We start from the raw sequence: 11979 nt of genomic DNA, 5'->3' as shown, positions 1-11979 counted from the left end.
TTATCAACATAAATATTGTAAAATCTTTCCTAAATAAAACATTACACATATTTTGTTTAAGTTCTTTTACATGTTTTCAGTCGTCCAACTTGTTTTGTTTACTAAGTATTGCAATAGATATCTGTAATATAAAGCAGAAAGTAAGACGTGGGTATGTATGTATGTATGTCCCGAATGAAAATCAAAACCGTTAACCAATCTTGATAAAACTTGCCATAAAGGTTTCTTGGATACTCACTGAAAAAGTAGCATATATATGGTGGCCCGAAAACAAACTGATAACCTTAAAAAAAAGTTGCCCAACTCTGGGAAAATATTACTATTTCAAGATCTAGGTTATATAGCCTTTTATTAGACAAGACCGATACAATGATGATACAATATTCACAGTAGTAGATTAAACTTAAACACTAAGTTTCAGACTTTTCACTTCTGTGTATTATATTGTAATTTTGGACCTTCATGTCGTTTATTCTATAAATCTTTAATATCGGGTTTATAACAGATTAGTCTGTCTTTTGTCAAAATATTTTTCTCCCACTTTCCATTCTCAGATCAGGTTGAAACCTTGTACAAATATTTAGTATCGATGACCACATCAATCAATATTTAACCGTTTTTTGTTAACCAATTAGTTAGTTATTATGAATCAATGTTATTTTTATGAAACATGTACCAAGTACTAAATCTACGACGGTCAGTCTGTGACAATAAACAAAATAATGTAGAAAATTAGGTCATAGCCTATGAAGAAATTAAATCTAAAAAAAAAATATAATTTTTACTCGTACTTGGATAGCCCAATGGCAAACACGTAGACCTTTCATCGTACGTTTGTATTCAGAATCGAGGAACATTCTTATTTTTTTAACTCGCTTATATCTAAGCGCAAATATGTCAGGCGAAATAGCAGACGCGTAGTTGTAGCAGGACCTGAAGAATGACTTACCGGTTTAAACAAAGATACCAGCAATTATGGTTTCAGAATCATATTCTTATTATAGATCAACGTACAGGAGTTGTTGACTGTTTTGCCAAGTTCTTTTTTGGTAAAACATAGAGTCTTACCGTAATTAATATCATCAAAAAAAAAAAAAACGCCTAGAAATTTGTGTTCGTTGAGATTGGCGATTGCTACTAACAAAAATTGAACAGACATAAATACACTCATAAAATCTCAACCTCTTCCAAACCACTTTTAAAAATTTCATTTTTAAACAAAAGTTCAGTTCAACAGTTGTGCAGAATTACACACATTAAATTACTTGAATAGAGAATAGAATACAACAAAATAAAACATATATTCTACCTAACATCCAAAATTTATCATCATCGATGTAGTGGCTCAATGTTCTTCTGTAAGTATACGGCTGTACATGTATCAACTCATCAACTGCCTCTCACGCTACATGTCCAGTTCCTCACGTCTAGACTCATACCAACTCTCTCTATTCTCGACGAAACTGTCATGTCCATATACAAGGTCCCATGCCACATTAACAATGGTCCTAAAATACATTGTAACAATCGATATTACCTAATTCTAACAATTAAACAATATCCTTTAGCTATGCGACCCCTTACTACAATTTTCCACAAGTCGGTGACCCCCAACCATTGGGTTAGGTATAATGAGGCAAAAACCCAATCAAATTTTAAAAAAAATTCATTTGAAACACCCAATAGAACTTTATTTCGTCCTTAAAAGTAAAACATTGTGTGACATGCTCCTATTATTTAAAAAGTGTGTACATACTGTCATAATTAGATCTAGTTATGTGAGTGTGTATTCACACTTACTAAATGACTTTTTTGAACGCACAGGATAATTTTATTTGAATAAAGAGGCGAGGGGGAGCAAGCCTACTTGTGTTCTTCTCTGAGCCTCTCATCTACAGACTGTTGAAGCCGATAAAGGCACTTTTCTTATTCCATATGCTTGGACAAAAGTATTCAAATGCCCCGTCTTTCACCGTGACTGAGCAGGGCCTGAGATATCTGCGTTTCACAACCAATAGACGCAGCAAATTCAGTGGATTCATAATGCTCTTGCTCGTATTTTTTATTTATTTATTCCAAATCAACGTTTTGACTCTTACGACGGTGAAGAATTTTCTAATATTCAAACCTTTTATAGTGCAAAGAATTGCAAGCCTATTATTAGATGTACATGGTTGGCCATCATCATCTCATCTCAGCCTGTGCTCCCTTATGGGACATATGCCACCAGCCAGCTTCTTCAAGGCGTCTCGGTTCTGGGCGTGTCTCTCCAACTGTCCCCACGTCTTGCCTATCTGCTTGACAAATTGCGGCGCCATGTATACCTAGGCCGTCCCTATCTTTCTCTTTTTAAGTCTGTCGAGTATGATGGTAGTCAGTCTGTTGTATTGTAAATATTATCCTGTTTCAAATCATGAGCTTTGAAACTGGACAATACACAAAGTATCAATCCTTTTTTGACACAGTAGACCAAGTTGGATCGGACTCGTAATATAAAAATCCAGTTACGGATTTACGGCAAAGAGTCAACCCTGTGCCTATATTTCCGCAAACCTAAAAATATACAAAATACACATTTTTTGTTTGCATATTAAATAATTATAATTATTTTTATAGAAGAAAAATAAGATTACATCTTTCTTCTAAAATATGGCATTGTATCTTAAGATATTTTTTTTTAAACTTATGCTTTGCTTATTATTATCCTGTTAAAATAATTCAATCGGAGAGTCATACTCTAAAAAAAAAAAAAAACGAGGGCAGAAAAAATGTATTTCAAAACGTATTTAAAATAAACAAAACAGTTAACACACGCTTAGATTTATTTTTTTTTTTTTATCAAAAAGACGTAGGCCTATAATTAATTAATAATATAGAGATAATAATAATTTTTAGAAAAAAAATTAAATATTACATAGATCTAAGATTTACCTTAGAGGAGAGAGAGAGAGAGAGAGAGAGGGGGGGGGGCAGTGACCGGGCGCGCTCTGCTAGTAGAGCGCGCGCGAGCAGGTGAGGTCACGTCAGTACGTCATCATACGCGCGGATAGACAGCTGCCAAATAATTGACCTGAAAAACTAGAGGCCTTCGATGGGAAGTTTTACCGCACCATCGGGGCACAAAGACACCTTTAAGTAAATAACACGGAAAGAAAAGATATTACTCCCCGGCGGAAGATTTCACTTGGGTTGGAGTTGAGGCCCCCCCCCCCCTTCACGCTACGCACATGAAGACAAAGAATGTAAGATTTTTTTTACAAAAAGAAGTAATATGATTCTAGTGTGCTTGTTGAAATTACACTGTAATGAAACAACAAATACTAGCATACCAATAAGATGGCGTTGTCCATAGCCACTATTATTTACATATTTATGTTCATATATCTTTTAGGCGAGGTGATTGTAGTGTAACTGAGTTGTTTATTTTCTGATTGTGTCCAGCGAGTCAAAAGGTCATGTCCAGAGTGTGTGTGTGTGTTTATAGTTCTTCACAGTGTTATGTAAGACGTGCTGGTTTGATTCACTGTTTACTGTAGTCTAAACTAGTTGAATAAAGCCATGTCTGAAAATGGTCCAGATACTCATGAACGTAAAACTAAATTGATAAATAAATACTTTAATTACATAAAAGGAAAAAACGCTGATTATTTACTTAGGTGAAAAGTGCATCTTTTAAAATGCATTGATTGATTGATACACGTCTTAATTTTCTATACCAAAAATATTATCTATTTTGTTAACTAATCTGTAACTAAAATCATCTGTAGTCCAATCATCATTGTTTATACTGATACGTTTTTTTGATACTTACTATATTGACATTTATAGCCAGACCATCCTTTCTCACAAGTACCATTTGTGTCACATTGTGTATACTGCCAATAGTCATCAAACCAACCAGTCCTACAGGTTTCAGCTGTTTGAATATAATGTATATACAATATTTACGTTTGTGTGCATGTATGTATGTATGTAAATGATGTTAAATGGTGTAATGTTGAACAATGCGAATGTCGTGGAATGCTGGGTTCTTTGCTTCCTGGGGCACTCTTAACACGTGACAATTATATACGCTACAAACTGACTTAAGCCCGTTTTAGCAGACAAATAGAAAGTTTATTTTATTACATAATAATACTGCACTCCTTGTTAGTGCTACAAGTCAAGAAATAATAAACAATCCTATCCGCACAACAGCGGTATCAAATGTATCCAATGTCTTTAAGTCTCTAGATTAAAAATCACCTCCGCATCTCAGCGGGTAACACTGTGCAGAAATATAGATCAACTAATACATGTCTCAAAATGAACACTGGCAACAACTGCCCACAAGTTACTTTCTAACTGAAATTACTACAGACTTTTCTAAGTCGCTACTGTCCATCCTGGACCAAAATATACTAGACTGCCTCCTACAGAGGATAACACTTTACTTAACCACACGGTCCAAAGTATCCCACTTGACTTATCTAACTGACTTGACTGACTTGACTGAACTCAAAAACAACTTTATTCATTCTACTTCCTGTTTTCTACATCAGGAATTCCAATTGTGTCTTTTAAACTCTTAGCATGACGTGAACTTTAAATCATGCAATGTCAACTAAGAGTGTGACTATGTATGTATGTATGTATGTATGTATGTATGTATGTATGTATGTATCTATCTATCTATCTATCTATCTATCTATCTATCTATCTATCTATCTATCTATCTATCTATCAATAAAAATAACTTAAGAAGGTAGCGAGTGTGATAAGATTCTGATATTTATTATTTATAGTTATAAATAAAGAATCTATAGTAATTATAGTATCTACAGTATTCATAAATATATCGCATAAAGTCATTCGTATAGTATTATCGAAACCATGACAATTAGATAGTTCGAATTGTCTTATAGTTATTCTCTTCCAACTGTATAGACACCCCAGAACATCATACAAGATAACAGACAAATCGCTTATTGTCTTTTTATTTTACTTAGATAGGCGGCACATTTTGTGCTATGGCCTTTAAAATTTCCTAGTGCTATTATAGCATGGAATGTGTTGCCTGAGTCAGCCTGGAAAACCAGTGACTTGGCGGAGTTTAAATCATTGGTTAACATGCATGACTAGATGCATGACTTTATCATCTTTTTTTTTTTGAAGTAACGTCTGTATTTTATAAGATAAGAAAAAGATTTATGGCAGCTATGTAATTTAACGGTCTCCCCTTTCCATTTCGTTTTTTTACTTTAGATGTGTTGTTGTTTTTCTCTGCAGAAGTTTCGATTTTCCTGGAAGGATCCTTTGTGACAACCTCAGGACATCCTGGCATATTTTATTGATCCATTCTTTTTAAGTAGGACTGTTTGTTTCCCTTTTAGGGTTTTTACTTTATATTTCTATGTTTTCTAGTTAAGGTTTGGATGCTGAGTTCATCCTAGCATTGAAATTTGATGCCACTTCATTGTTGTTAATGACTGCGCATATTTAGTGCTATTGCTAGTATAATTGCCATAGACACATTGAGGATCATAGTGTTAGAGTTAGTATCATTATTGGTGCTGATATTGGTGCCATCGTTGATGGGTTACTGTACTAAATATCCATTCTAAAGTGGCTTTCCATAAGACATTTGAATGAACTTATTTGCCTGCTCAAATATAAATATGGTATATTTCCAACAATTTTGTTAATTTCAATAACAAAACAACTGTTATATGTTTTGAATATATTTCTAAACGATTTGTATATGAGTGAGATGGTGTTGTCTTCCTACAGCCGTAGGGCGACTATGATCTCGTAGAACACTTACCGTCATCCACATTGGCCGCAGGCTAAGGTGGCGGCATAGGCTTTGGAGGTACAGGAACCAGTAATTTTTCGTTTAGCACATATTTTTTCCAGAGCTCAGCTTTTTCTCTGTCTTTAGCTTTCGTCTCTAGCTAGGATTTCCAAATAGTCCACTGCTTTAAGTTCCCGTTTGATTACATTCACATATCGGAGGTGGGTTGTAGGTACGGCCGGATTTAAGAGAGTCAGTTGCAAGAACGCTATGCAACAACAGGCTCAATCACTTCCTCAGCCCTTGTCAATATCAATGAACTACCAACAATGAATAAGCTAACTGCTAAATAAAGACTAACCTTAGTAGACAATATGGCTACTGACAAAGCACCTGGGCGTGATGACATTCCCCCATACCTTTTGAAAAATTAACAAATATATTATTCAACCTCTTAATGAACTGCTAAGCAGATGTTGGCAAGAAGGGGTTGTGCCACAGGACCAAGTGACCCTTTACCAGAACAAACGTTACAGAAGCAGATACAATAATTACAAAACAATTTTCCTTATAAGTATTGTAGGTAATATCTTTGCCCAGAATCCAAATGTGTCTTTTGGTAAAGAAGATCCACAACTCACATGTTAGTCTCCAGATCGCTCCGCATGGCGTGAAGCTGTGAGTCTCGGAGTCTCGAGATTGTTAAGCAAGGAGAGTGGCCATCTTGGACATAATTACTTATCTAACCTGTGATTTTATAATTAGACGCTTGAAGTAGTTGCAAAATTTTAATCTCTATTATTTTCATTCAATAAACGTTATTTTGTCTGCTGAAATTGGACTCAAGTCAGTGCATAATAGTTTGTCATGTACTAATTGTGTAGTGCAACTCAATAGTTGAGGCTCAAACACACGAACCCAGCAGTAGTGAGATCACAACACACAGTCATCAGACCATTTTATAACCTGACAAATCATTTGATCCAGAAAGAAAAGATGACCTCTTTAGAAATTTCAGAAAATAGGTTGTCCGGTCAAGTTGCAAAATGTAATTGTTTCTTTCTATCAAAATATGCTGGGTGCTGTGCAGTTCAAGGGTGACCACCTGGAATGTCTTAACATAAAGATCGGAGTTAAACAAGGATGCATCCTGGCTCCTACCCTCTTCGGAATACTCTTCTCAACGTTGATACATCACGTCTTTGACAAATCCACTGAAGGCATCTATCTCCACTCCAGATTTGATGGCAAACTTCTGCATATTGCCAGACTGAGGGCCATTACGAAAATCAGAATCACTCTTGTAAGAGATTATTTTTTCGAGGATGACACCGCGATAGTTGCACACACATATGATGGGCTCCAGTCACTAATGTCCTGCTTCTCTCATGCCTTTAAAGAGTATGGATTATTTGCATGAAGATTGAGATGCAATTGTATATATGATAATTTACTACATGCGCTCGTATATATTAACATCTGATTCATTATCTATTTCATTTTCCTCGCATTATTATTTAAAAGTATTAAATTCATTTTTTATTAAAATACTTTTAGCGACTAGCGTAGCTAAACATAGCGACTATTTTAAAATGCTACAAATAGTTAAATAATTACATATTTAATAATAATAATAATAATGATAAGGCTTGTCTTTGAGTACAAAGATCAGTGAGAAATGCAATATTTATCATGGCTGCGCAGCCCCGCCATGACCTACATATTTTCTTTTGAAATACATATTTACACACAATATAAACACTATTAGAAATAATATTAATTAATAATAAAATAATAATACTAATAAGGCTTCTTTTTAAGTCCTAAGATTAATGAGAAATGCACTATTTCTCGTGGATACGCTACCTCAGTCACGACCTACATATTTTGAACTCTTGCCGTGAACCTCCTTTTGAACCTTGCTGTATTGAGCCCCTTTTCTCGACCCTCTTGACTGCGACACCTCCACTCTTTATATAGGGTCCCTACTGGCCTTCTCGAACCGGACAGAACGCCGCTCGACGTTTCTAGGTGGTCAGAGGACTACAACTCTCGTGACGCTGCGATTCTTCCCGAACCGTCCTGTTGACACTCGACTCGGCTGACAGTCGTAGCTCGTCACGGTTGACCGCTCGTCTAGCGCTGGCCTGGGGCGATTTGCGTCGGCTGACTACACACACACACACCACTACCCCCATCTGTGCCCTCACCAGGTTTATAACAGTATGAACGTAATTTAAGAAGTTACAGTGTAAAGACGTCCAAGCCACTAACAGTTTTAATAGTTTTACGCAAAATATGCAATATACAACGACAAGAATTGAGCTGTGTTTTTTTTATACTGTTGGGGGACTTAAGTTGCTTTTTATTTAATCGCCATGTACAATTACATTCAGAACTAACAGAAGACAAAGGTAATTCTTCAGATTTGTAGTCTTTACCCTATGGATCTTTTTTATTATTACAAAAACTTTTTTCCCAAATAACTTCGTGTTGATATCCGTCCTTGAGAAATTATTCAAATGTGTAAACTATTGTTTAATGTGTGACAATATCTGACAATTTAGAAACAGACGAAAGCCATAAAGTAACGTTTCATTAGGATGTGCTTAATCCATTAATGTGCTAAAAATTCTAGTCTACTCGACATTGTTGGGGAGAGGTACGTATCTGGAGCAGTAGCATCACTAGGGGAATGCGAGGGGTGTGGTCGCACCAGGTGAAACCATTTTGGGGATGACAACCAATTTGAACAATTTATATCTTGACGAAAACACATCGGAAAAGATAATTTTATTAAAATCTCTAGATAATTGTCCAAACATGCCTAGACAAGTCTAGATTGTAGTTTAAGTTTCAATGACAAAGCACAACGTTATACCACTTCTATCTTAAAGTATAACAAAAGAAATCTGTTAAGGTATTGTTAAGTCTGTTTTTTTTATTTTAATTAAATATCATTGTAAAATTTTCAATACTTTTAAATAAATGTCATAAACAGTGGGATTTTATAATAGAATTGACACCCATTTTACATTTGACATTAATAATAGTATGTTACAAATGAAATGAGGTTGCTTGTAAGAGTACCCCATGTTACATATTAATGGGGATTGATTCTAAAAGAGCACCCCACTCAATATTCAATTAGAATTATAGCTAGATTTAGGTATTTAGATCAAAAGGTCAGTGTTAAGTGTGCTGGCACGTTCGTCCAGAGGTGTGCTGGTCCCTTCTTGTACTGCCTAAGTTATTAGGTATAACCTCCAGGTATACAATTCAACTAATGTATGCAACAAAAGACTTTACAAAGTCGCAGGTAAACATATTTACAAAGTTTATTTACATGAGAAAAATAAATGGCCATCAACTCACAGGCCGACACAACAAAAAGTAAACAAAAGATACTCAAAAATAATATGGCACACTGCCCTAGTCATATGTTACATTTATCGTCACATTCTGGTTATCAAAAATACAGGTCACAGGCCTCAGGTCAACACATGACCACTTTTGACCACTGGGTTACAAACTTCCGGCTTACACAGCCATCTGAAGGTCACATGCCTCAGGTCAAAACACGACCACTTTTGGCTACACTATGGTTACAGGCTTCAGGCTTACACTAGCCACTTTTAGCAAAAAAAAACAACAACTAAATGGTCATGATGAACTATAGGCTTCAGGGAAACCTATGAGCCTACAAGCTTTATAGAATCCCACCTATAGACATCCGTTTGGTAAAGCCCATCTGATGATTCAATACAGGTGGAATCCCTCAGAGACAAGGCTAAAAAAATATGTAAAGTCCATCTGATGATTCAATACAGGTGGAATCCCTCAGAGACAAGACTAAAAAAATATGTAAAGTCCATCTGATGATTCAATACAGGTTGAATCCCTCAGAAAAAGGTTACAAAAATATGTCACGTTTGGGAGTACCCCAGGATGCAGAACATCAGGGTAAAAACAATATACTGCCTGGAAATCATTTGGGGCTATATCTATTAATAAATACATTATATAAAATACAATAATACTAAAGACATACTTAGCCCAAAGATCTCCAGAGCAGGGCACACTTCTCCGAGTACCCAATGACTCACGACCACTAACAGAAAAATACTATACACAACACAGGTCAAGTGGTCTGCATCCTGGGGTACTCCCAAACGTGACATATTTTTGTAACCTTTTTCTGAGGGATTCCACCTGTATTGAATCATCAGATGGGCTTTACCAAACGGATGTCTATAGGTGGGATTCTATGAAGCTTGTAGGCTCATAGGTTTCCCTGAAGCCTATAGTTCATCATGACCATTTTGTTGTTTTTTTTTTTTGCTAAAAGTGGCTAGTGTCAGCCTGAAGCCTGTAACCATAGTGTAGCCAAAAGTGGTCGTATTTCGACCTGAGGCATGTGACCTTCAGATGGCTGTGTAAGCCGGAAGTTTGTAACCCAGTGGTCAAAAGTGGTCATGTGTTGACCTGAGGCCTGTGACCTGTATTTTTGATAACCAGAATGTGACGATAAATGTAACATATGACTAGGGCTGTGTGCCATATTATTTTTGAGTATCTTTTGTTTACTTTTTGTTGTGTCGGCCTGTGAGTTGATGGCCATTTATTTTTCTCATGTAAATAAACTTTGTAAATATGTTTACCTGCGACTTTGTAAAGTCTTTTGTTGCATACATTAGTTGAATTGTATACCTGGAGGTTATACCTAATAACCTAGGCAGTACAAGAAGGGACCAGCACACCTCTGGACGAACGTGCCAGCACACTTAACACTGACCTTTTGATCTAAATACCTAAATCTAGCTATAATTCTAATTGAATATTTTTAGCTATACCCGCTAATAGGTAAATTAATTGATCAAAATTTTGTTATATTGAGTGGGGTGCTCTTTTAGAATCAATCCCCATTAATATGTAACATGGGGTACTCTTACAAGCAACCTCATTTCATTTGTAACAAGTTCCTACATCTGGCTCGTTTGCTCGTACCTTTCGTATTATTCTGAATGACAGTACATAGTAGAATCGTGTTGACCGTGTCAGGCTGTGATGTCAAGAGACTGACTACCAGATGACCACAAAGAGCACTGAACTAACCAGTTTTGGTCCTGTTAACAAGCCTGTTGACTTCTGATGAAGTTTAGGATATTAAGTCTATTTAGAGTTGAAATTGTATTTTCTTTTTGTATGAAATCACTATGTAGTCTACTAAAATTTGTATTGCACATGAGTATCTTTTGTTTACTTTTTGTTGTGTCGGCCTGTGAGTTAATGGCTATGTATTTACACCTTTATTTTATTCATGTAAATAAACCATGTAAATATGTTTACCTGCGACTTTGTAAAGTCTTTTGTTGCATACATTAGTTGAATTGTATACCTGGAGGTTATACTTAATAACCTAGGCAGTACAAGAAGGGACCAGTACACCTCTGGACGAACGTGCCAGCACACTTAACACTGACCTTTTGATCTAAATACCTAAATCTAGCTATAATTCTAATTGAATATTTTTAGCTATACCCGCTACTAGGTAATGTGAACTCATATTGGTTCATGAATCCTCTTTAGGTCACATAGTAGTTCACTGTATTGGTTCAACAAAAAGAACTAAATAGCAATAGTGTTTATTGGAACATATGGAAGATGTATGGGGAAAGGATGACACTTTAAGCTACAGCACCAGGTGCCACCGACACTGTCAGGGAGGTTTCCATTCTGTTTTTAGGTGATCAGTAAAGACGAAGTGTTGTCCTGTTTGCTTTTTTGTGGGAAAAAAAACGCAAAATGATTTTGTTGTACAATTTTATTAATCTAAACGACTAAAACAAGATTATGGCTTAAATATTCCTGGTTTATTGGTCCAATGGTGACTTCGATGGGGGCCGCCTCTTGTTTGATTCCTTTATTGGCTTATACTAAAAAAGAAGGTGAAGGTTGAGTTGATCCGAGTTAATCTGGTCTGATCAAAATAGCATTACATCCAATACGATCCGATAAGAGATCTGATTCAATCTGACCTGGAATCACCACTGTCTTATAACGTAGGGATTATTTAGTCATTTAATGTTTTTTATAAGTCTATTTAAGTTTATCGTTCTTACTATACTCAAAATATTAATTAAGCATTATTTTATGACCTATTTTTTTATTTTGAAGTCGCGGTGGCTGAGCGCTTGGCTTCCTAG

The sequence above is a fragment of the Biomphalaria glabrata genome, chromosome 5 (assembly GCF_947242115.1).
Source record: "Biomphalaria glabrata chromosome 5, xgBioGlab47.1, whole genome shotgun sequence".
Classification (NCBI taxonomy): domain Eukaryota; kingdom Metazoa; phylum Mollusca; class Gastropoda; family Planorbidae; genus Biomphalaria; species Biomphalaria glabrata.
Note: the sequence above shows the minus strand (reverse complement) of the source record.